Genomic DNA, 24,656 nt, shown 5'->3' on the forward strand with positions numbered 1-24,656 from the left:
GCCTTTTGCATGATCCGCGCCAGGTTTTAGGGTGGCCCATTGAAAGCCAGCTGTTGCAGAGCGGGGAGCCGGCCCAACGTTTCTCCTCGTATTTTTTGGTTTAGGAGTCCGACTGGCGCTGGCAGATCGGTGTGTGATTGGAGCAGCGCAGAGATTGCCTGGAGCACAAGCCCGACGCACAGACACAGGCCCCCCGAACTATAGTCGCATTGTAGACTGTTTCAGCATTGTGTTGGCGACTTCCCGAAAGGCTTGACATCGTCGTGGAATACGACTGCATGTTTTAATTTTAGGATATGTGCTGATATGCTTCTCATTCGCCTCTTTTAGGCTACAATAACATTGGAGCCGTGCAGTTTTTTTAATTCATTGTGTCCAATCGAAGGGAAAATGTGGATGCGTGCGAGGGGGATATGGGAAAAAACTATTGATTAATAGTTCCCGAACGGCATCTCGCTAAGGAACAGTTTGTCCGGTCCTTGGGGACGCATGGACTTGGAGAGAGAGATACCTGCCACAAGAAACAACACGATCTGTCCCTCGTAATTGGAGCATGCATCGGAACCACGGACGTCTTTGTGTTGCCCGCTGCATATTCCGAGTTTGAGGGGGGCCTCTAGCCTGCTGAAGGGGTGACCACTCTCTCCGTGTTCCTTCAATGCCAAACTGAACTATTCGTCAAACACCATTTAGGACTGTTCACCTCAAATGTAAGTATTCAAACATTGGCATAGCATGCCATCATCGCGCCTGTACGCTTGTGAGCCTGCTTGTGAGAAAGGTGGGAGTTTAGACGTTAAGTTGAGAAAACCATTCCTTACGATATCGGTGTGGTACAAGTCACTAACTGACATTTGACCGAATTTCACTCCATTTTAAAAACACTTACAGATTGCTTGGCATTGACATCGCTTGAAAATAAACCAGTCTCTTTGAAAATGAGGTCTGTCTGCTACTGCATTCTATAACATACCAGCCTAAAGATTGTACATTCTGAATAAATGAAATAATTGCATTTTTACCAGACATCAGTGCTTCTCACATTAAGCGACTCCGGGCCATGGGTTATATGTATATATAAAAAAAGTTGCATGAGGCTTATCCAGATGTGGTTTCTTCAACGGTCATTTTTGCTCTGAATTGGATTCAATTCAAACTATGAATGAGAGAAAAAAAAATCTAGGCTAGTTATACAATGACATGCAATTAATTAATGGATGGATAACAGGGCTACTAACTGAAATATAGTATTATGTGTTTTATTATGTCTGTCTCGGAATGAGGCGTTCGTTCTTCTTCTCTCGGTTTTGATCATTAGAATAGATCTCACCTGTGATGCTGAGGTGTTGGGCGAGTCACTGTAAAAGAGACAGTAGCATAGTCACCTTGGATTTGAAAGAAAATTACAATTTATGTGCATTATGGTGGCTTGGCTATAATTATTTTTCTAGGTAACTCGCTTTCAATTACAGAAGTGCAGTGATGCCGTCAAAATAAATGTAACCTCGCCCATTACATGTAATCCTGTTGACACAACGACCTAAGTCAGGTGCTGTCTTCATCGACCTCTCAACTCCACGGCTGTAACATGAGATCATTTCACTGAACATGTATAATTCACAGATATCTAAGCCAACCATGTGTGATGATACGCACACACACGCCAGCTCAGCATCTCAGGGCTTGTAAGTAAGCATTTCACTGTAAGGTCCACACCGTTGTATTCGGAGCATGTGACAAAAAAAATTGATTTGATGTGCTGCGGTGCTGCGGTGAATAGGGAGGCCTAGACTACTAAGGCATCAAATGCAGCATTCATTTAAGGGACAGGTCGAAATTTAGTTGGGGGGGGGGGGGGGGTGTTGTTGGCCCAACTCAAGGTGTCATAAAAAAAATGCGCCCCCCCCAACATTACACATATTTTCACATGACCCTCCCCTTGTACTGTAAAATTATTATATGAGGAGGGGAGGCTGTGCAATTGAACTCAAGATAATGTTTACTACCGCAAATAACAGTAACTCTAGCGACCCTGTTTATTAACCTGAATATTGACTTTGCCACATCAGCATGCACGGAGGAGTTCACTCTCCCTGCCTGTTTCACACACTACGATCAGAGCCGGCTGCAGACAATTATCAGCTAGGGGGAAATCAGATTTTCAACATTTTGATGCCATATTTATAATTATATAGAATATATGCAACACATTTTCCACCAATAGGTTTCTGTGCCAATGCACTACACAACCAATGTACAAAGCATTCCGATGTTGGGCACTTCAATATAATGTTTCACTTGTTCAACACCACAATAAGCAGACTATTCCAATCACGACAAACATAACATTTATCTCTCCCTACCTTGTAGGCTGACCCAGTATCGAAGGTTTGACAATCTCCGAGTGTCATTCAACTTTCTGGTGTTCTGTAACAGATGTCTCTTTCCATTCACCAAATGGCCACTGCACAGTTTGGATTTTTTATTTCATTATTTATCCTTTATTTAACTAAGCAAGTCAGTTAAGAACAAATTCTTATTTACATTGACGGCCTGCACCGGCCTAACCCTAAAGACACTGGGCCAATTGTGCGCCGCCCTAAGGGACTCCCAATCACGGCCAGGTGAGGTACAACCTGGAATCGATCCAGGGTCTGTAGTGACGCCTCTAACACTGAGATGCAGTGCCTTAGACTGCGCCACTCGGGTTGATTTTGTCAGTACATTTAAAAAAAAAAATGCACAGTACAAAAAAGTCATCTGGATTGAACAATAAAGTCGGGAACTTATTTCCATTGTGGTCTATTTTTTTAAAACATAAATACATATACAATTACAGAGATGCAGACAAAAAAAAATGCTCAACCTCCAGATGAGTATGAGGGGGGATTTTTAAGTACGATTCTTACAAGCTTGTTTTGGTTGGCCTGTAGCTTGTTCTTTAGATGTTTAGGGATGCTGGTGAGCCATGATGTGCAGGCATAATCAAAGTGACACTGAACTAGCGCACTTGCCAGAGTCTTTAGGGTGTGTAGCTGGGTTTCCATCCGATTTTGACAGATTTTAATGTGAATATTCTAAGAATCTGCATAGAAGCAATATATATGCACAAGAAAATAGCCACTCGGTAGGATAATTGTATTGTCCCCTAAACAAGATCAAAAGCAGAGCTTTTTAAGCTGAATGTCCCATGTCTTGAATGATGCACCTGCCCTCTCTGCTGCCTCTCAACTATTCCTATTTGTTCTTGTGGATTCATATTGAAAATTGATGTGGCTTTTATGTGTGGTATGATTGCTAGTTAGCCTATTGCACATCTGGACAAATGATCTACCAACCACTATTGTCACTATGAATGATGGATAGACAAGTGAACTATACTTACCTATAGTATAGTAAAAGGTAGCGTGTGGAAAACCGTAGTTTATAAATGATTATTCTAATAAACTATATATAACACAGGTGATGCAGTAGCTTACAACACTAAACAGACACAACACTAAACTCACTACAGGGAGTAAATGTTGTTTGTGTTGGCCCATTCCATTCTCGACACTGGTGACGTGGCCTGTTTAACTTAGTCAAATCAGAACGGGGAATGTACTTGAAAATCTAAGCATTTTTAACCAGGTTATTTGATCAAATACTGGAATGGCCTATAATGGATGGTAAAATCGAAATCCTTGTCTTAATTTGTTTTGAATACCGGTTTGGAAACGGCAGGAGCATCATTTACTCATGTCAGAGTTGGGATGGGGAATTCACTGGGACAAATGTCCCGTTGCCCCCCTTCTCCCTACTCCTCCGCTCCCCCGCCCCAGACGCTATCTCTGTAGGTTGGTCCATTTGTCCAGGCCCGGGGTCTCCAGGGGAAGTGCCATCTCATCTCACATCGGCTCGAGTGCAAATGGCTTCAATGTATGCTAGTGTGATTTCTCGTGGGTTTTTTTTCTTCTCGTAACTATCAATTTACATATCAAAGTGGCTGCATTTCAATGGCAAGAACTTGAGCTACCTTCCCCCAACCAGTTTTGTCCGGAGAGGGGACGGGCGGCGGTGTGCTACAGAATAAGAATGGTGTTGTTTATTGCAGACAACTGTACAACATCAATATTCTGTGTGTGTGTGTTCTTGTGTTTCGATTGCAAATGCAGATTTAGTTAGGATTGACAGAGTTGGTAGGCCGCCATAATTCAATCCAAAATCCCCAAAGTAAGTAGCAAAAATGGAAAACTACTCATTGCCGTGTTCCCTTGGGGATTTTGGTAGGAGCTTATTTAAATATGTTGACGTGTGATTCATTTTTGCAAAAATGTTCAAACTAGAACATGGTTTAAATGAGTTTAACCCTTTACAGCTCAATTTTAGTTTGCTATTGCCTAACATAATACAAGTATGAAGTAGGGCTATACTTGGGATAAACACCAGAACCCTTCCCCTCAGCTCTTTTATAAAGATAACTCAAGGTGAAACTACACAATAGACCTACAATCTTTAAGTGGCATGTTGTGTAATTAGTTTTGTAAAAAAAATATATAATTATAATAATTCAAGCTAAAAGGTCAATAGATTTATATTTACGGGCTGCTGTGTAACGAAACACAGTTTTTGTTAATTACACGTTTTACCGTAAATCAATACAGGTTTCTGGATGCCTCTTCGAGAGGTTTTTGTAAAGCACTGTTTTGAGCAACCAATGGCCTCTAATGTTTCTCTGTTAAAGAGATAATGTTTATTTTCAATGCAATGCAGCTGTTCTGCTCTTCTGTGAAAGAATGCCTTGCTGAGTGTGGTCTTGCTGTGTTTATTTAAAGAAAAAAATGTTTCTTTAATATCTTATCAAACATTACCTAATAGGGATGTCGAACACAATTAAATTGGAAGGATTCAGCACACACACACACACACACAACACACACACACACACACACACACACACACACACACACACACACACACACACACACACACACACACACACACACACACCTCCTCACAGATGGATAACAATATATGGCAGTCAAGAAAGAGGAAAAGCCTCTTCCCCTCCCTCATTCTTTCATTTTCTTTCTATTTCTTCTGGAATTTACATAGCTCAAACGCATTATTTGCAGATCAGGTTGCTATAAATCAGGGTGGCCTATGGAGGAAGAAAGGTCCTAAAAATGGACCCAACTCGTGTATCAAATCAAATATACCCTTCTCTCAGCTACCGCACGGTGAGCGGTGCCGATGCACCAGGTCTGGAACCAACAGGACCCTGAACAGCTTCTACCTCCAAGCCATAAGACTTGTAAATATATAGTAAGTCTCGGTAGCTCTTTTGTTAACTGTTTAACTGTCTGCATTGACCGTTTTCTTGCACTAACTTTTATGTCTCATCACATACGCTGCTGCTACTCTTTTATCTGTCACTTTATTCCTAGTTATACTGAACACAAAACAAACTCAACATGCAGACAGAAATACCCCGACATACACACACAACCCTCAGACAAACGCGCAGGTGAAGTAGCCGGATGTGGAGGTCCTGGGGTGGTGCGGTTACTCGTGATCTGTGGTTGTGAGGCCGGTTGGACATACTGCCAAATTCTCTGAAACCAAGTTGGAGGCAGCTTGTCATAGAGAAATTAACATAAAATTCTCTGGCAACAGCTCTGGTGGAAATTCCTGCAGTCGGCATGCCAATTTCATGCTCCCTCAAAACTTGAGACATCTGTGGCATTGTATTGTGTGGCAAAACTGCACATTTTTAAAGTGGCCTTTTATTGTCCCCAGCACAAGGTGCACCTGTTTGATGATCACGCTGTTTAATCAGCTTCTTGATATCCCACACCTGTCAGGTGGATGGATTATCTTGGCAAAGGAGAAATGCTCACTAATAGGGATGTAAACAAATTTGTGCACAGCATTTGAGAGTATAAGCTTTTTGGGATTTTTTTTATTTCAGTCCATGAAACGTGGTACCAACACTTTACATGTTACGTTTATTCAGTGTTTATGTACATACCTAACTCAATTACCTCGTACCCCTGCACATCGACTCTGTACTGGTAACCTGTGTACATAGCCATGTTGCTCATTGTGTGTTTATTACTTTTATTATAACACGTTTTACTTTTTATATTATTTCTCAATTTTCTTTCTCTCTGCATTGTTAGGGAAGGCCTGTAAGTCAGCATTTCACTGTTAGTCTACTCCTGTTGTTTACCAAGCATGTGACAAATACCGTTTGATTTGATTGATAGGACCTCAATCGGCAGTTGCTGCGACCATTTTTTCCCACTTATAAATGAATGATATGTACCCATTGATTCATGAAGAATATAATGTATGAATGCATCATTAGCTTAGTTCAATTGTCGTACTACATCAGTACCCAAAATATAAGCTTGTTTTACTCCAATGTTTGTAAATGTGAAGAAACACTATATACAGTGCCTTCAGAAGGTATTCACACCACTTGACTTTTTACACATTTTGTTGTGTTAGACGGAATTTAAAATGGATTAAATTGACTTTGTGTTACTTGCCTACACATAACACCCCATAATATCAAAGTGGAATTATATTTTTTGAATTTGTTTACACATTAATTCAAATGAAAAGCTGAAAAAGTCTTGAGTCAATAAGTATTCAACCTGTTTATTATGGCAAGCCTAAATCAGTTCAGGAATAAAAATGTGCTGATCAGGTCACATAATAGGTTGCATGGACTCGCTCTGTGTGCAATAATAGTGTTCAACATGATTTTTGAATGACTATTTCATCTCTGTACCCCACAAATACAATTATCTGTAAGGTCCCTCAGTTGAGCAGTGGATTTCAAACACAGATTCAACCACAAACACCAGAAAGGTTTTCCAATGCCTCGCAAAGAAGGGTGCCTATTGGTAGATGGGTTAAAAAATAAAATGCAGACTTTAAATATCCCTTTGAGCCTGGTGGAGTTATTAATTACACTTTGGATGGTGTATCAATACACCCAGTCACTACAAAGATGCAGGCTTCCTTCCTAACTCAGTTGCCGGAGATGAAAGAAACCGCTCAGGGAGTTTAATGGCTGTGATAGAAGAAAACTGAGGATGGATCAACAACATTGTAGTTAATCCACAATACTCACCTAAATGACAGCCGGAAAAGATGGAAGCCTGTCAGAATCAAAATATGCATCATTTTTGCATTAAGGCACTAAAGGCATTAAAACTGCAAAAAATGGGGCAAAGAAAATGCTTTGTCCTGAATACAAAGTGTTATGTTTGGGGCAAATCCAACACAATAAATGGAATAGAGCTAAGCACAGGCAAAATCCTAGAAGACAAACAGGTTCGGTCTGCTTTCCAACGAACACTGAGACAAATTCACCTTTCAGCAGGACAATAACCTAAAACACATGGCCAAATATACACTGGAATTGCTTACCAAGATGACATTAAATGTATGGCTGTCTAGCAATGATGAACTACCAACTTGACAGAGTTTGAAGCATATAAAAAAAAGTATCTTAGAGACTTACCGGGGGATGTAATTGCTGCCAAAGGTGATTTCTAACAGATATGAATGCATTCTGAAGACACTGTAGCCTCAACATGGTTAACACTATACTTTTGATATCATGTATGGTCATTCCTTGCTTCCATCATTGCATCCATAGATTTGTCTATGAATTTGAGAGTGGTTAGCTTTTTACAGAAACAGGGGCGGGGGATTTCACCTTCTTGTTTCAACTGCTGATTGCCAGTTTAATAGTGAAGAAGCCTTGCTGTCTGTTGCTCTGTGTGCCTGTTGTTGTGGCTTGTCACAGAGACCCTGGTTAAGTCCCAAATGGCATCATATTCTCTATAGAGTGTACTACTTTTGACCAGGGCCTATAGACCCTAGGCAATTAAGGTCACAGTTATGAAAACTTAGGACACTAAAGAGGCCTTTCTACTGACTTGGAGATGGGACGGACAGCTGATCGTGCTCGCAGTGGCAGACCACGTGTAACAACACCTGCATAGGATCGGTACATCTGAACATCACACCTGCGGGACAGGTACAGGATGGCAACAACAACTGCCCGAGTTACACCAGGAACTCACAATCCTTCCATCAGTGCTCAGAGTGTCCACAATAGGCTGAGAGAGGCTGGACTGAGGGCTTGCAGGCTTGTTGTAAGGGAAGTCCTCACCAGACATCACTGGCAACAACATCACCTATGGGCACAAACCCACCGTCGCTGGACCAGACAGAACTAGAAAAAAGTGCTCTTCACTGACGAGTCGCGGTTTTGTCTCACCGGGGGTGATGATACCTAACCATAAACATCAATGCCTTTCTTGAAATCAATACACGGAAGTATATTTTTTTAAACCTGCATATTTAGTTAAAATAAATGCATGTTAGCAGGCAATATTAACTAGGGAAATTGTGTCACTGTTCTGGTGTTCAGTGCAAGCAGAGTCAGGGTATATGCAACAGTTTAGGATGCCTGGCTCATTGCGAACGGTGTTTCTTCCTAACAAAGACCGTAATACATTTTCCAGAATTGACCCTAATTATGACGTAACATTGAAGGTTGTGCAAAGTAACAGCAATATTTAGACTTAGGGATGCCAGCCTTTCGACAAAATACGGAATGGTTCCGTATTTCACTGAAAGAATAAACGTTTTGTTTTCGAAATGATAGTTTCCGGATTTGACCATATTAATGACCAAAGGCTGAGTGTTTATTATAATTAAGTCTATGATTTGATATTTGATAGAGCAGTCTGACTGAGCGGTGGTAGGCAGCAGGCGGCTCGTAATCATTCATTCAAACAGCACTTTACTGCGTTTGCGAGCAGCTCTTAGCAATGCTTGAAGCACAGCGCTGTTTATCAACTCCCGAGATTAGGCTGGCAATACAAAAAGTGCCTGTAGGAACATCCAATAGTCAAAGGTATATGAAATACAAATGGTATAGAGAGAAATAGTTGATGCGTCATAATTCCTATAATAATTACAACCTAAAACTTCTTAACTGGGAATACTGAAGAACTGGGAATATTGAACCACCAGCTTTCATATGTTCTCATAATCTGGTCAAGGAACCTAAACGTTGTCTTTTTTACATGGCACATATTGCACTTTTACTTTCTTCTCCAACAATGTGTTTTTGCATTATTTAAACCAAATTGAACATGTTTCATTATTTATTTGTGACTAAATAGATTTTTAAAAATGTATTATATTAAGTTAAAATAAAAGGGTTCATTGTTCATTCAGTATTGTTGTAATTGTCATTATTACAAATATATATATAAAATCGGCAGATTAATCGGTATCGGATTTGTTTGGTCCTCCAATAATCAGTATCGTCGTTGAAAAACCCTATTCGGTCGACCTCTAGTTTATATAGAGAGTAGCAAGCCATTTGGGACACACCTCCAGAGGCAGTGGATGTAAATGCCAGGGGTGGCGTATAAAGCGGTGCGTCTGTTTAGGGGTCAGTGGCCCTGATCATCCTGCCTCCCGGTCGTAAAGTGAGCGCAGTACTCCACACACAGAGAGAGAGAGAAACTCACCTGCCATCTTCAATCACAAGGGGCCAGTTTGACAGCTGTCTTGTTATGTTTCTCTGACACACTCACTGTCAAAAGCTAGGAACAAACAGATGGAGACTGAGCAAACGGGAGGAAATGAAGGAGAGAGGGGTGTGAGGAAGAGGAGGAAGCTGGGTTTGTTTGATCAGTATTTAGTCTTAATCGCGAATGCCCATCATAGCTTTTTCATCATCCGTCTTCCTCCTTTTTATATCCACTTAGATAAATGGACTGAGACTGGAACAAATTGCATTGTGTTAGGTTAGCTGACCAATTGGATTTAATGTATCCCTTTGGTATTTCTATTGAGAACAGGGCACCGGAAAGGGTCAAAATCTCCCTCACCGCCCTCTGTGCTTTAAATGACAGTTAACTTTCCCCCACTGCTTCTTAAATGGATGTTAAATGATATGTTGAGACCCTGGAGCTGAGCTATAGAGCCAATCAGCCCTGGATATGTTCACACCAAACAGCTCCCTCCTTACTTACCCTACCTAGTCCTTTCAATACGGAATGCTTTCCCCACGGTTAAGAAAGCAAACCCCCCTTGGTGTTGTCAAAGTCCCCGTCTTCCAGAGGGGAGCGGAGGGGCTGGTAGTCTTTTGAGTGATGGATGATTTTTTTGGGGTCCGTGTTGAACCCTTTGGAGTGTGTAAAGCTGTCCCAGTGGGATACGTGTCGCTGGGGTGTAATGGATGGGCAGGTGTCCAGAGGCTCCAACTATCAAGAGATTAGCAGTGACCTTGTGAGTTGCCTGGACCACCTTCAGAGATGCTCTGTGATGCTCTACTACCACTGGACTGGAGGGCATTAGAATAAGAAGACACTGCTCTGAGACTTGTCTCAGGGGGAATGGACACACGGTGTGATTTATTTTGGTGGTCTGACATACCTTCAGGTCACAGGAAGTGTGGCGCTTATAGAGGTCAGGTGGTATGCTTTTGTCTTGGTAGAGTGGATTAGGCTGAGGCAGATCTGAGGCCTGCTACGAATTATGTTTTTTTTGTTGTCAATGGTTTCTAGAAATGGCAAGTTTAGAATATGCAGGTCCCACACAATTGGAGTCATGTTTCCCTTTCCTTTTTGAAGGATTGTTCATTTGATTGAACAGACAGACTTACATACAGCTGGACTTAAAGTGTCTTAACGTGTCTTAAAGGACTCTGCATGATTATCTTTGTTCATTTTGGCCATCGCCATCGTTCTTTGCCATCACCATCCGCACAGGTTTTAACATGCATCATAACTGGAAATTAGTCTTGCATTGATATGAACATGTATGCATAAATCATTAGCATAAGTTCTCTCATCGCATGAAGGTTTGTATTTTAATATTTGCATACAAGTAAGACAAATAATTTGCTTATCTGAGAGCCATTCACACTCCATCAAACCAATGTTATTCCTTTGAATTCATCTCTGGGGCTTGTTCTCGTGATAGACACATTGAATTTCTATGTAAAATTGTTTCAGAGGATTTGAGCAAATAGCTGTCGGACTATAATTTTTTAAACAGACGCCATGGGCTTTCTGGTCACTGATGACACACCACCATAATCCAAATTCAGATATAATTATTTTTGGGGTCGGTTTATAATTTTAGTTGTTATTTTAATTGTTGCGCTTCATTCACACATTGCATAATAAACTCAGCAAGAAAAGAAACATCCTCTCACTGTCAACTGTGTTTATTTTCAGCAAACCTAACATGTGTAAATATTTGTATGAACATAAGATTCAACAACTGAGACATAAACTGAACAAGTTCCACAGACATGTGACTAACAAATGGAATAATGTGTCCCTGAACAAAGGGGGTGTCCAAATCAAAAACAACAGTCAGTATCTGGTGTGGCCACCAGCTGCATTAAGTACTGGTGTGTGTCTCCTCCTCATGGACTGCACCAGATTTGCCAGTTCTTGCTGTGAGATGTTACCCCACACTTCCACCAAGGCACCTGAAAGTTCCCATATATTTCTGGGGGGAATGGCCCTAGATCTCACCCTTCGATCCATCAGGTCCCAGACGTGCTCAATGGGATTGAGATCCGGGCTATTTGTTGGCCATGGCAGAACACTGACATTCCTGTCTTGCAGGAAATCAGGCACAGAACCAGCAGTATGGCTGGTGGCATTGTCATGCTGGAGGGTCATGTCAGGATGAGCCTGCAGGAAGGGTACCACATGAGGGAGGAGGATGTCTTCCCTGTAACGCACAGCGTTGAGATTGCCTGCAATGACAACAAGCTCAGTCCGGTGATGCTGTGACACACCGCTCCAGACCATGACGGACCATTCACCTCCAAATCGGTGTAATGCTCATTCCTTTGACGAAAAACCTGAATCCAACCATCACCCCTGGTGAGACAAAACCGCGACTCGTCAGTGAAGAGCACTTTTTGCCAGTCCTGTCTGGTCCAGCGACGGTGGGTTTGCGCCCATAGGCGACGTTGTTGCCGGTGATGTCTGGTAAGAACCTGCCTTACAATAGGCCTTCAAGCCTCTCTTAGCCTATTGCGGACAGTCTGAGCACTGATGGAGGGATTGTGCGTTCCTGGTGTAACTCGGGTAGTTGTTGTTGCCATGCTGTACCTGTCCCGCAGGTGTGATGTTCGGATGTACCGGTCCTTTGCAGGTGTTATTACACGTGGTCTGCCACTGTGAGGACGATCAGCTGCCCGTCCTGTCTCCCTGTAGGGCTGTCTTAGGTGTCTCACAGTACGCACATTGCAATTTATTGCCCTGGCCACATCTGCAGTCCTCATGCCTCCTTGCAGCATGCCTAAGGCACGTTCACACAGATGAGCAGGGACCCTGGGCATCTTTATTTAGATGTTTTTCAGAGTCAGTAGAAAGGCCTCTTTAGTGTCCTAAGTTTTCGTAACGGTGACCTTAATTGCCTACCGTCTGTAAGCTGTTAGTGTCTTAACAACCGTTCCACAGGTGCATGCTCGTTAGTTGTTTATGTTTCATTGAACAAGCATGGGAATCAGTGTTTAAACCCTTTATAATGAAGATCTGTGAAGTTATTTGGATTTTTACGAATTATCTTTGAAAGACAGGGTCTTGAAGAAGGGACATTTATTTTTTTGCTGAGTTTATAAGCAGAGAGAACTATTTTTCTATACCTTGTAGGTTGAGCGGAAGCTTATTTACTCTGTGTGTGTATTGTCCAAGTCCCGAACATAAATGTCAAGATATTGCTGGCATTTGACGTGAGGAATTTTTTTCCCATCAGAAGACTGTTATTGCCAATTTCAAATATATTTTTTGGGGGGTGGAAAACAATGCTTCCATAGACACAGCATCACTATCACCTGTGGTCTTCAGAACCCCCCCTTTCCTCTCCCCCACCATGTCTAATGTCCATTTTGCTGTCTGTTTGTGCCACACATGGGGCTCGAGATGGAACCATTATGTTTCCAATGTGAGGAAGCCATTGTCAACGTCCTGGAACATTTGATTGGCAGCCCCCTGTCTGTCACCCAAATCTGAGATACTATGAGCACCAGGAAATGATGGGAAGGCAACAAATGGTAGCGATTATCCAGCTGGCGAGTTCACACTTCCAGTCTTTCATACGGCTCTGTCCATTTTTTCTGTCTTTTACACGGCTCTGTCTATCTTGGTCCATGATAGTGGTTGTTAGCCTGCACTGCACTGAACTAGAAGGGCCTGATAGACAGGTCTCTCACTGGATATTTATTGAGTGAATGTTGTTCACTGCCCAGGTTTTCTGTGTTTGTGTTAATCCAAGGACTGTTTTTGAGAGAGATCTCTGCAACCATTACAGCCAACAATCAGATGATATCATCTATCTTATTTTGCACTGATTATTTCCTGTGGGTTGTTGTGGCCTGACTGGCCTCATAACAAAGAATTGACTCTTAATTCTATGTACTTGTCTCTGCGTCTGCATCTGCATGATGTTTGGGAAGAATAACATCCCGACCCAAATGGCATACTGAACAAACCGAACAAACCAAAGCAATTCTCCCATTCAGAGTCAGAGCCAGACTCCTTCATTCCCCCCCCCCCCCCCCTTTTCTCTTCCTTGAGTTGTGATGATTTGTTCCATTTCAAAAGCGTCCTGAAGACCGAGAGGCTGCAGGCAGAGAGAGAGATGAGAGGGGAAAATGAAAGAGAGAGGTGGTAGAGAGAGAGAGAGACAGAAAGAAAGGGAGGGAGAGAAAGAAAGAAAGAGCTAGCGAGAGCAGGGCTCTGTTGTTGATCAGCCAAGCAAATCAGATCTTGATGATATTTGGAGAGCAGAGTTGTGATTGCTGATTGCTCTGGCAGTTTTAATTAGAGAGTCGTAAGCAGCCTGTCTTCTCTCTGCTGAACACAGTTAACTATCAAACATACTTAAATGGAACAAATAATTACTTTGTTGATGGTTAGAGTAACAGAAAAAAGTGGAAATGTTTTTTGGCTGTAGGACCTAATTAAATATTTAATTTTATGTGATTGCAAACAGGATTTTGTTTAAGGTTTTGAGTAGATGATGTACTTGATGTACAGTATATGCTATTTACCTCATGGTGCATCTAACCCTACCCATCTTAATGAGGGAAATAATGTCATATCAAGCAGGGAAAAAAACGATGTGAAGAAACATGAAAAGATTCCTTTGAAGTTTAGCGTACCATACAACATGCCTATAGGAAACCCGAGCTGAATCTTAAACCCAAACCCTTTCCAACCAATCCCTGCTTGCTATAGATTGAACAAGGCTTATTTTCAGCATGCAGGTTTGTGTCATGCGCTCCTGGACCTTTTGTCAAGACATTTTAATTACAGCCGAGCCTGGGTGTAATTGATCTGGGCTTAAAGGGATTTCTCTTTTCACTGAGAAAGGCCTAGTTGTTAATACAGGCCAGTGAATGCTTCCACCTCCACTTACAGCCTATACTTCAACTGTTATGGTGCAAACAAAGAGATGCACCGCAATAGGCTGATCTTTCATTCTCTTCCAGTGCCGTTATTTAGTTTAATTTAGTTACTCCTCCAGTGGGTAGCTAGCTTAGCAGTTAAACCAGACTGAAGGCTGCGTAGTGTATAGCAGGCTAGCACATCAGAGTACATTCACTTTACAGTTGTTTAGTAAGGCAGATTCTGTACTTGATGTGTAATGAGTAAATTGGCCTCGGAGGAGTAGGTAACCCATCAGAGTACTGTTGGAAGTGAGACTTCGTCTTCGCCCAGTCCATCTTTAACTGCAGCAGTGTCACATCTGTTAAGAATGAACGTCCTCCTCCTTTGCCACCTGCAGTGTCCTCCTCTTGCGTTCCTTCTCTTACGGCGCACTTCTTCACGCTTTCCGTGTTGTCGCCCACCATTTTAAATGTTTTATCAGCCTGTTAGATAATGCTTCCCGATGACTGTGAATTATTGATGGCCTTGTTCCTATGAGTGAGACAGGGCAGGCTTTTAACTCTCTGAGCTGCCTGCCTGCCGCTGCCGACCTGCTGGGTGTCTTCAGAGGTAACTAAGGGACACTATACAAACACCCAAAGGAATGATGTAGGCCTAATGGAGGAGGAGGAGAAAAAAGAAAAACCTGAAGAGGGTGGGGGCGGGCTGAAAATAAAATAAAAAGAGGGCAGGGCGTCTTCTGTTCCAGACCCAGTCTTCTATTACAGTATTGGGCTTAGCTACAGGATAAGGCACATTTTGCAGCGAAGGAAAATCTGAATCCCCTGCAGGTCTCTTGCTTTGTTTGAAGCATTGAGAAGGTCTATAGCTGTTTCCTATTTCTCGATTTTGTCTGTTGTCTGAATGGAAGACAAGTTACATTTTTTTGAGATTCAAAACATTGGTGTGTGTGTGTGTGTGTGTGTGTGTGTGTGTGTGTGTGTGTGTGTGTGTGTGTGTGTGTTTGTGTGTTTGTGTGTTTGTGTGTTGTGTGTTGTGTGTTGTGTGTTGTGTGTTGTGTGTTGTGTGTTGTGTGTTGTGTGTGTGTGGACTCAACTTACCATAAAAAATGTCCATAAGAAAATGGGCTGGTTTAAGAATGACCCAGCGGTCTCTTGTAGGAATCTCTTTGAAAGCGAGAATTAAATTATTAGCCAACAGACAACAGAGTAAACAGGCCAAACCAGTTTCTTATTTCCTCTGGGAAATGCATATGTTTTATACAGGAGGGTTCAGGATTGGAAATGAAATACAGTAGCTCTACCCTTTCCCTCCCTTAGCTAACTAGCTAGCACCAGTGATACTAGTTTACATTCAAAAGTTTGGACACACCTACTCGTTCCAGGGTTTTCTTTATTTTTTCTATTGTATACATTGTAGAATAATAATGAATATATCAAAACTATGAAATAACACATGGAATCATGTATTAACCAAAAAAGTGTTTATTTTTATATTTGAGATTCTTTGCCTTGATGACAGCCATGATTTGTTTTTGGTTACTACATGATTCCATAAGTGTTATTTCATATTTTTGATGTCTTCACTATTATTCTACAATGTAGAAAATAGTAAAAATAAAGAAAACCCCTTGAATGAGTAGGTGTATCCTAACTTTTGACTGGTACTTGGGCTTACATACTCCTTTTGGCACACACTACATTCTACCTCACTGAGAGTGTAGATCAGGGATAATCAACTAGATTCAGCCACATGCCAAACATTTATTTTTCTTGAGTGGAACATAATTACAAATCATTTGTAGACTGTAAATTGACCGCAAGAAGCCGAAACAGATATGTTAGACTATAACATAATAATTTCAAACCTTGCTTACATTTGTATAGGATCAAATGTCTCTTTAGTATGAGTGGGAACAGATTAAAAAAAAAAAAATTAAGATCACTTGGAGAGTATTTCCTTGTGTTTTTAATCTTTCATGTCCAACAAAAATAAACAAAACACATTGCGGGTCACCAGTTGGGGAACCCTGGTGTAGATAGATAGGTAGAGGCACAGGTGTGCTGCTACAGAGCATGTCTACAGCAGCGTGTGATACAGCGCCTTCAGAAAGTATTCACACCCCTTGACTTATTTCACTTGTTGCTGTGTTACAGCCTAAACTGAACATGTATTCTTTATTCTAACATGTATTCTCATCTACACACAATACCTCCTAATGACAAAGTGAAAGCATGTGTTTTGGAATATGTTTTTATTCTGTACAGGCTTCTTTCTCTTCACTCTGTCATTTAGTTGAGTATTGTGGAGTAACTACAATGTTGTTGATCCATCCTCAGTTTTCTCCTATCATAGCCATTAAACTCTGTAACTGTTTTAAAGTCACCATTGGCCTCATGGTGAAATCCCATAGTGGTTTCATTCCTCTCTGGCAACTGAGTTAGGAAGGACACCTGCATATTTTGTATTGACTGGGTGTATCGATACAACATCCAAAGTGGAATTAATAACTTCACCATGCTCAGGTTCTTTTCGAGTCGTTTGAAACTCTCCCTGGTCTTTGTGGTTGAATCTGTGGTTGAAATTCACTGCTTGACTGAGGGACATTACAGATAATTGTATGTGTTTGGTACAGAGATGAGGTAGTTTTTCAAAAACACTTTAAACATTATTATTGCACACAGCGTGAGTCCACGCAACTTATTATGTTACTTGTTACAGAAATGTTTACTCCTGAACTTATTTAGGCTCGCCATAACAAAGGGGTTGAATACTTAATTGACTCGAGATGTTTCGGTTTTTGGTTTTGAATTCATTTGTAGAAGATTGAAAAACAGAATTCCACTTTGACATTATGGGGTGTCTAAGGCCAGTGACACACATGTAATCCATATTGAATTCCGGCTGTAACGCAACAAAAGGTGGAACAAGTCAAGAGGTGTGAATACGTTCTGACGGCAGTGTGTATTTAACCTTGGTAGGTGTGAAGTTCCTACCACCTTACCTGCAGGGGAATCGATCTGTTCGTGTCCTGCAGCCAATGTTCTCACCACGTTTTCACATTTAGCAAACGATTGTTTGTGTGTGTACGTGTGCATGTGCGTTAATGCCCGCGATCCGTGCGTATGTGGAGGAGTGCGTGAGCGAGAGAAGGAGAACAAGGCGTGGAGGAGGAGGGTGTATATTAGTGTGAGTATATGAAGAACTGACTGATTGAAAAGAAGAGCTCTGTGTGACATTTCAGGGGTTGAGATGCTGCTCCTCTGACCGTCACTGTTTAACTCACTGTGGGAAGGTCAGCCTGTTAATTTCACTACCAAGCTGGAGAGGGAAGGGGGGGGGGGGGATCTAGTATTGGATAATGAAACTGACATTTAAAGACTTTTTCAACTTTTTGATTCTGATTATTTTGATTCTGATTCTTCATGGAACAGAAAGAGGGGTGTAGTATTGGTTATGGAAACCATAGAATTAGAATACTGGAATGGACTTGAACTTTCTTATGATGGTTCAAAGGTCAACCACGGTTTGCCAGTGCTCTGATAAGATATTGTGTAAAACAATGAATGTGAAGAATTTATCTGCACTGTATGTGTGTTAGCTAGCTAGCCAAACAGTTTTAGATGAATGATTCCAAATGAACTACCAATATGCCAACATTCCATTCAAACAATGTGGTCAATTCACAGCCATACACTGGTTCAAATCAGTTGATGATAGGACATAGACAAGTTGTAAATGCAACAAGTACTGAAATTGTATCATATAATAGCACTCAAAGCTTTCCAAGAAAACAAAATCTGAGACATGTGTGGTCTGTTTAAATATATTTTAGAGGCTATAGAAAATTGGTATATAACCCGTATAAACTGTATTTCTAATTATATTATAATTTCATTACACAATTTCCGATACATCACATGCCTTACTTTTATTTTGCTGCATACGTAAAATCAGGAAATGCATCACCTATGCCTCTACTGCCATTCATTCCAATTAGACTATTTTAGAATTTCTCCCTGGCCAAGATGGCTGCCATTTTCGCCCCATTATGGAACTTTGAGGGTTAATGACATATGCCCCTCTAGTAATTTAATAGAATCTCTATGAATGAAACTGACATTTAAAGGCTTTTCCCTCTTCTGATTATTCTTTTTCTTCTTCAAATTCGTAGATTACATTGGGCTCATTAAGCCCCTGTAACCTTTTATAAATGGGTCTGGATGAGAAGCTAAAGGCTAAAGATGAGGAGGAATATTTTTAACAGGACATTTTTAAATGTAACATAAGTCGATGTAATGTCAAGACAGGTTCCGAACTTAGTAATTAGGCAATGATAATTCTGCTGGGGAAATATTGTAGTGGTGATGGTGGAAATTATGATGATGAGGATAGTTTTGATGGACTTTTTACAGTTCCCACAATTGTTTCTGCTCATTTAGTACAATACAATTCATACTCCTCTCTGCCTTTCGTACATCAATTTCCCACTCCTATTTCTGCCAATTAATTTTAATTTGTCCACTTTCTGCTAACCACAATATTTGACTTGTTTTCTCTATTCTAGTCGTTTTCTAAAGGCTACCTCTCTCCTCCCTCTCAATTTTGCCATCCTTCCCTCAATTTCACCATCCTTCTCACCATCCTTCTCACCAATCTTTCTCTCTCTCTCTCTCTCTCTCTTTCACTCTCTGTGCCCGTTGGCACTCTTTATCTATCATTTCAATCTGTTGGCAGAGAGCCTTGAAATTCACCAACCAACTGTCGTCGACCCTATGAATACCATGCAGCTACCTGTTCATGTTTTCCCCCGCTCCCCCCTTCCTGCCCCTGCCCCTGTCCCAAAAATATCTTATCAGCTCCATAGTGCTGAACCCTCCTCCCACCTGACTGTCATGCCTGACGAGCGCCTATCTCCATCACTGGCAGCCATGACAAGTGCTCTGTCTGCACCACTGACAGAGCTAAGGAAGTGACATAATTTCCCTAAGGAGAGGGGGGAGGGGTGGGGGTAGTGGGGGGGGGAGGGGGGCGCAGCCCTAACCCTGACAGACAGAGACAGTGAAGACAAAGTGTTCCTGGGTAGCGTTGGGGTGCATAGAGGACAAATAATTATCTGGGGGGGGGGGGGGGGGGGGGCTTTATTTTATCAGTCAGTTCCTGTAGATCCCAACTAGAACACACCCTAACCTAGTGTTGTCACGATACCAGAATTTTGACTTCTATACCGTTACCAGGGTTAGTATCATGATACTCAATACCAAAATGATACCACTGCATAAAAGAAGGCATATTAGCCAAAGTCACAAAATGGCAGTTGATCCAGATTGATGTTTTGAGTTCAATATCATTACATTTTTAAATGTTTGATTTTTGAATGTGCCCATTAATTAAGCAATTATAAATTCATGCAATCACTTTGACTTGTCTAGCAATCTAACTACATAACATAATGGTAATCATTTATTTGAATGGTAAATCTCTTGATAAATTGGGTACATCAAGATGTAGCCTATAGGCCTTTTTACAAAGCATATTCAGTAGGCGTGTAGGTGTGTGTGTGCATGTCTTGAGTTATTGAGATTGTTTTTGGCTGATTCCATGGGGCTATAGATGAAAAACAATCTGTTTTCCTTCCATTTGGGACCGATTCTGCGTTTGGTTAATGATGTTTGTCCCCCATGAGACACTGTAGACGCGGAAGCCTATTTCACTTCCTCAAAATCCCCAGAATTAATCTAAGATAACTCAAGAAATCTGTAGTTCATTTTGACGTTTTGGCCGAGGATGTTTTAGTTGCACAATTTTATATCTAACTAAGGTTTTTGGTGAAGTATTTCTCAAGTAAAAAAATGTGCCACATGTTTTCTTATGTAAACAGTCGGAGCTGCAGGGCAGGCCTGTCTCACTGCTATTGGATAGAGAGCAATCACCATAGCTCTTCACCCCATGTTCGTGGGCAAATGGACATCGTCTAATCAAAACCTAACCCAAATTTTGCATGGTGTGACCCACCCACGGGTGTTCCAAACTCTGCTTTAGAAAAAAAATGACTTTAAGACCCAAATGATCCTATTTACAATTTGTAGTATAACATTTTGACATTAGAATAACTGTTTCGGACTCATACCGATGCCCCATAGGCCGTTTTCAAAGGGATTTGTGGCTTTTTGAAGTCAGTCCCTCTTTAAGACTCAGCAGAATACCACTGCTGGCTTGCATCTGAAGCTAAGCAGGGTTGGTCCTAATCAGTCCCTGGATGAGACTAGATGCCAGTAGGAGGCACTCTTTCCTCTGTTCTAAAAACAAAAATATCCCAATGCCCCAGGGCAGAGATTGGGGACATTGCCCTGTATAGGGTGCCATCTTTCGGATGGAATGTTAAACGGGTGTCCTGACTCTGGTCACTAAAGACCTCATGGCACTAGGGCCTTCTGAGTGGCGCAGCGGTCTAGGGCACTGCATCGCAGTGCTAGAGACGTCACTACAGAACCCGGGTTTGATCCCGGGCTGTATCACAATCGGCAGTGATCGAGAGGCCCATAGGGCGGAGCACAATTGGCCCGGTATTGTCTGGGTTAGGGGAGCGTTTGGCCAGGGGGTGGGCTTTACTTGGCTCATCACGCTCTAGCGACTCCTTGTGACAGGCTGAGCACCTGCAGGCTGACCTCGGTCGTCAGGTGAACAGTGTTTCCTCTGACACATCACTTAAGCAGCGCGGTTTGCCAAGTCATGTTTCGCCACCCGAGCCCGTTGGGGTGTTACAGCGACCAGACAAGATCAAAATTGTGGAGAAAAAGGGGGCAGGGGTGTTAACTCTGGTGTCCTGGCTATATTCCCAATCTGGCCCTCATACCATCATGGCCTCCAAATCATCCCCAGCTTCCAATTGGCTCATTCATCCCCCTCCGCTCCCCTGTAACTATTCCCCAGGTCGTTGCTGTAAATGAGAATGTGTTCTCAGCCAACTTACCTGGTAAAATAAGTGTCAAATAAAAAAGAAGAAAAAAATACCCATGACTTCACTCACAGTCAGTTCAAGGTTCAACCAAAGATGATCTTGACTGGGAGAGATGTGAGGCAGGGGAGACTAAGTGAATTAATTACGTTTTTGGTGACAATCAGTTTTGAAATGGTTTGCATATTATCATACAAAAAAGTACTGGGTAGTGAATTGTTAACTTCAGCTGTAAACTAGCAAGCAAAGTTAGCCTACAAAGCTGGAATATTCCGGTGTCTTCTAGCAATGTAAAGTGTTCTAGCCTATAATGAACATTATTTTGCAAACAGTAATTAACCGTTTCAACATTTGCCGTGCTGCATTAGTCAAGTGTGTAAACTTCTGTGCAGTACAAGTGGTGATGTAGCCCAGACTCCCAGTGAGACTTGATCCTCTCTCAATCAATAGACGACGTGAGACACATTTGAAGTACCAAAAGTAACAACAATTCTAGTTCCACACCATTTGTCATGTTCTTGTTTATAAAAAAGTACCGAAGTTTCAGGTATACCTGCAACACTACCCAACCCAAAGCACCCCCTCTCCCACCATCTTCACGTTGTTATTTCTTTCTTGAGTGTAGGCTGTTGTTGTGGGGTGGACAGTTCCCCAAATTAGTTAGTCAGAGAGGGCTAAAGGACTGAAGCATTGTGCCTGTGAGGTCCAGACTGGAACACAGACAGAACACACATGCCCACATCTTTATTTCAACTGAAAGCTTCAAGCTTACACCAGTCCAGGACTACTTACGTGCTCTAGTTGTGTCCCAGTCTCACTTGATATGTATATATGCACTCTTTATTTCTCTCCCCTTCCCTGGCACTAACAATTGAAAATAAATTAACATTCCTGCGGCTTTATTTTGTCCTTCTCTAAGCCTGTTGAGAGTACTGGGGGGCGAACCCAGCAGGTCAAGCCATACTCACAAGCTGTCAATCATTCCCAGTGACCCTCCCGCCCATTTCTTTTTCCTCCCTTCCCATTCTTCTCTCCCTCTCCTCTTGCTCTCTCTCTCTCATCTATTCAGTTACTACCTTCTTAGAAAACCCTGGACCCCCACTCTCGCTCTCTCTAGATTCTCTCTTTTGCTATCTTTCGCTCTCTCTCTCTATCTCTCTCTCTCTCTCTCTCTCTCTCTCTTTCGCTCTCTTTCTCTCTATCTCTCTCTCTCTATCTCTCTCTCTCTCTCTCTCTCTCTCTCTCTCTCTCTCTCTTTCACTCTCTCTCTCTCTCTCACTCTCTCTCTTTCTCTCTCTCTCTTTCGCTCTGTCTCTCTCTCTCGCTCTCTCTCTCTCGCTCTCTCTCGCTCTCTCTCTCTCTCTTTCGCTCTCTCTCGCTCTCTCTCGCTCTCTCTCTTTCGCTCTCTTTCTCTCTATCTCTCTCTCTCTTTCTCTCTTTCTCTCTCTCTCTCTTTCATTCTCTCTCTTTCTCTCTCTCTCTTTCTCTCTCTCTCTTTCTCTCTCTCTCTTTCTCTCTCTCTCTTTCGCTCTCTCTCTCTCTCTCTCTCTCTTTCTCTCGTTCTCTCTCTCTCTTTCTCTCTCTCTCTCTCTCTTTCACTCTCTCTCTCTCTCTCTTTCGCTCTCTCTCTCTCTTTCTCTCTTTCTCTTTCGCTCTCTCTCTCTCTCGCTCTCTCTCTCTCTCTCTCTTTCGCTCTCTCTCGCTCTCTCTCTCTCTCTCTCTCTTTCACTCTCTCTCTCTCTCTTTCTCTCTCTCTCTCTCTCTCTCTCGCACTCTCTTTCACTCTCTCTCTCGCTCTCTCTCTCTCTCTCTCGCTCTCTCTCTCTCTGTCTGGCTCTTTCTCTCTCTCTCTCTCTCTCTCTCTCTGGGCTACTCTTTTGCCGGTCGCCTCCAGCTTGAGGCAGCCACAAGCTTTGTCAAAGAAGTTTCACATTCATTCAGCCTGCTGCTGCCCCAAACAGCCTCGTATTTCATGCTAGGACATGTGGCCTGTCTCTTTCCATCCATTTATTCTAATTACATTTTAATTGCTTGCCTTCCCCCTTTTGAAATGCTTGCTTGTTTTTTTCTCCCTATCATTCCTCTGATAACATGAAACATTTGTTTGCACTGTGGTGTTTTTTTTTCTCGATCCTCCAGACTGATGATACATTTGTCTCCTCGCTCTTCTTGCTGTCTTATGGGTGGGAGAGAAAGAAAAACAGATGTTCTAGATGTTTGCACGTCATTTTTCATCCCCTGTGATGGATTCTGGGTGTCTGGGATGATATACTGTTAATAGAAAGAGCAAATACAGGAATAGATTAATTCCTGTAGTTCCTTTATGGGGGAACATTGAGCAAAAAGTACAGCTGATGAGTTAATAACATCTAATGATTCTAGAAGATTTCAGGATTATTATTAAAGTCGGTTAAGGTTAATGTAGCTGGTGACAGTAAGTCATAACTGGGTCTGGTATACAAGTGTTACTATAGCTGCTGCCATGGCGATGGTGGTATTAGAACGAGATGTGATAATTCCTTCCTGGTCGAGTAACAAGTAACCTCAATAATTCCCTTGCTGCTTGGAGGAACTGTGCTGTAGATCATTTGTCCACATAAACACACCATCTCCCAGGGGTTAACTATGCCTCACTTACCTCTTTAAGTCATTTTCTGCTTGAGGAAGCTACCCGGCACCTACCACAATCTTCCCTTCCTTCCCCGACGTAAAACTATGATACGTCTGTCAGCACTCGCAAAAAAACGTCTTCATGTTAATCTGCTAATCCTTTTTTTATCTCAAGTCTGACCAAATCCTGTCCAGAAACCCCGCCAAACAAAACGGCTGGTTGGGGAGGGGGGAGGGGGGGGTGAGCTCCTCCGCAAGCTTAAGGGAGAAAGGGAACATGTTACTCAGCGGGGCGACGGTGCGGGTGGGTCTGAGTAGTACCGAGTACTGTGCAGGAGGAGAAAGGGGCCCCGGGGCAGGCTGTGCGGGAGGCAGGGGGGGAACCCCAGGCCCCGCAGGCCCCTCGCCCCCTGGTGTCTAGTTGGGATCAGCGGTTGAGCCAGCCCAGCAGGGCAGAGGGGTTAGTGGGTAGGGGGTATTGGGGAGGGGTGTATCCTCTACCCCATAAACCCCCTGTCTCTCCAGTCTCCACCGGTCAACCACCATGCGTCTTCCATTAAAGCCCCCCTTCCTTAAACCCCCTGCCCCCAGGACTCATATTTGTGGATGATAAATGTGTAAAGCGCTGGGGGAGGGCGGCACAGTCA

General features: G+C 42.3%; 1 protein-coding gene across 14 annotated transcripts in view; it reads left to right on the forward strand.

Moving 5' to 3' along the window:
- The window catches only part of LOC110508614 (adhesion G protein-coupled receptor L2), a 105,421-nt gene continuing 80,765 nt past the window's right edge, over nucleotides 1-24,656 (forward strand). For all 14 annotated transcript variants that reach the window (XR_016492847.1, XR_016492848.1, XR_016492846.1 and 11 more), the window contains exon 1: nucleotides 1-710. The gene's annotated coding sequence lies outside the window, so the exon portion shown is untranslated. The remainder of the gene's footprint in view (nucleotides 711-24,656) is intronic.

The sequence above is a fragment of the Oncorhynchus mykiss genome, chromosome 28 (assembly GCF_057628025.1).
Source record: "Oncorhynchus mykiss isolate SJ-2025 chromosome 28, ASM5762802v1, whole genome shotgun sequence".
Classification (NCBI taxonomy): Eukaryota; Metazoa; Chordata; class Actinopteri; order Salmoniformes; family Salmonidae; genus Oncorhynchus; species Oncorhynchus mykiss.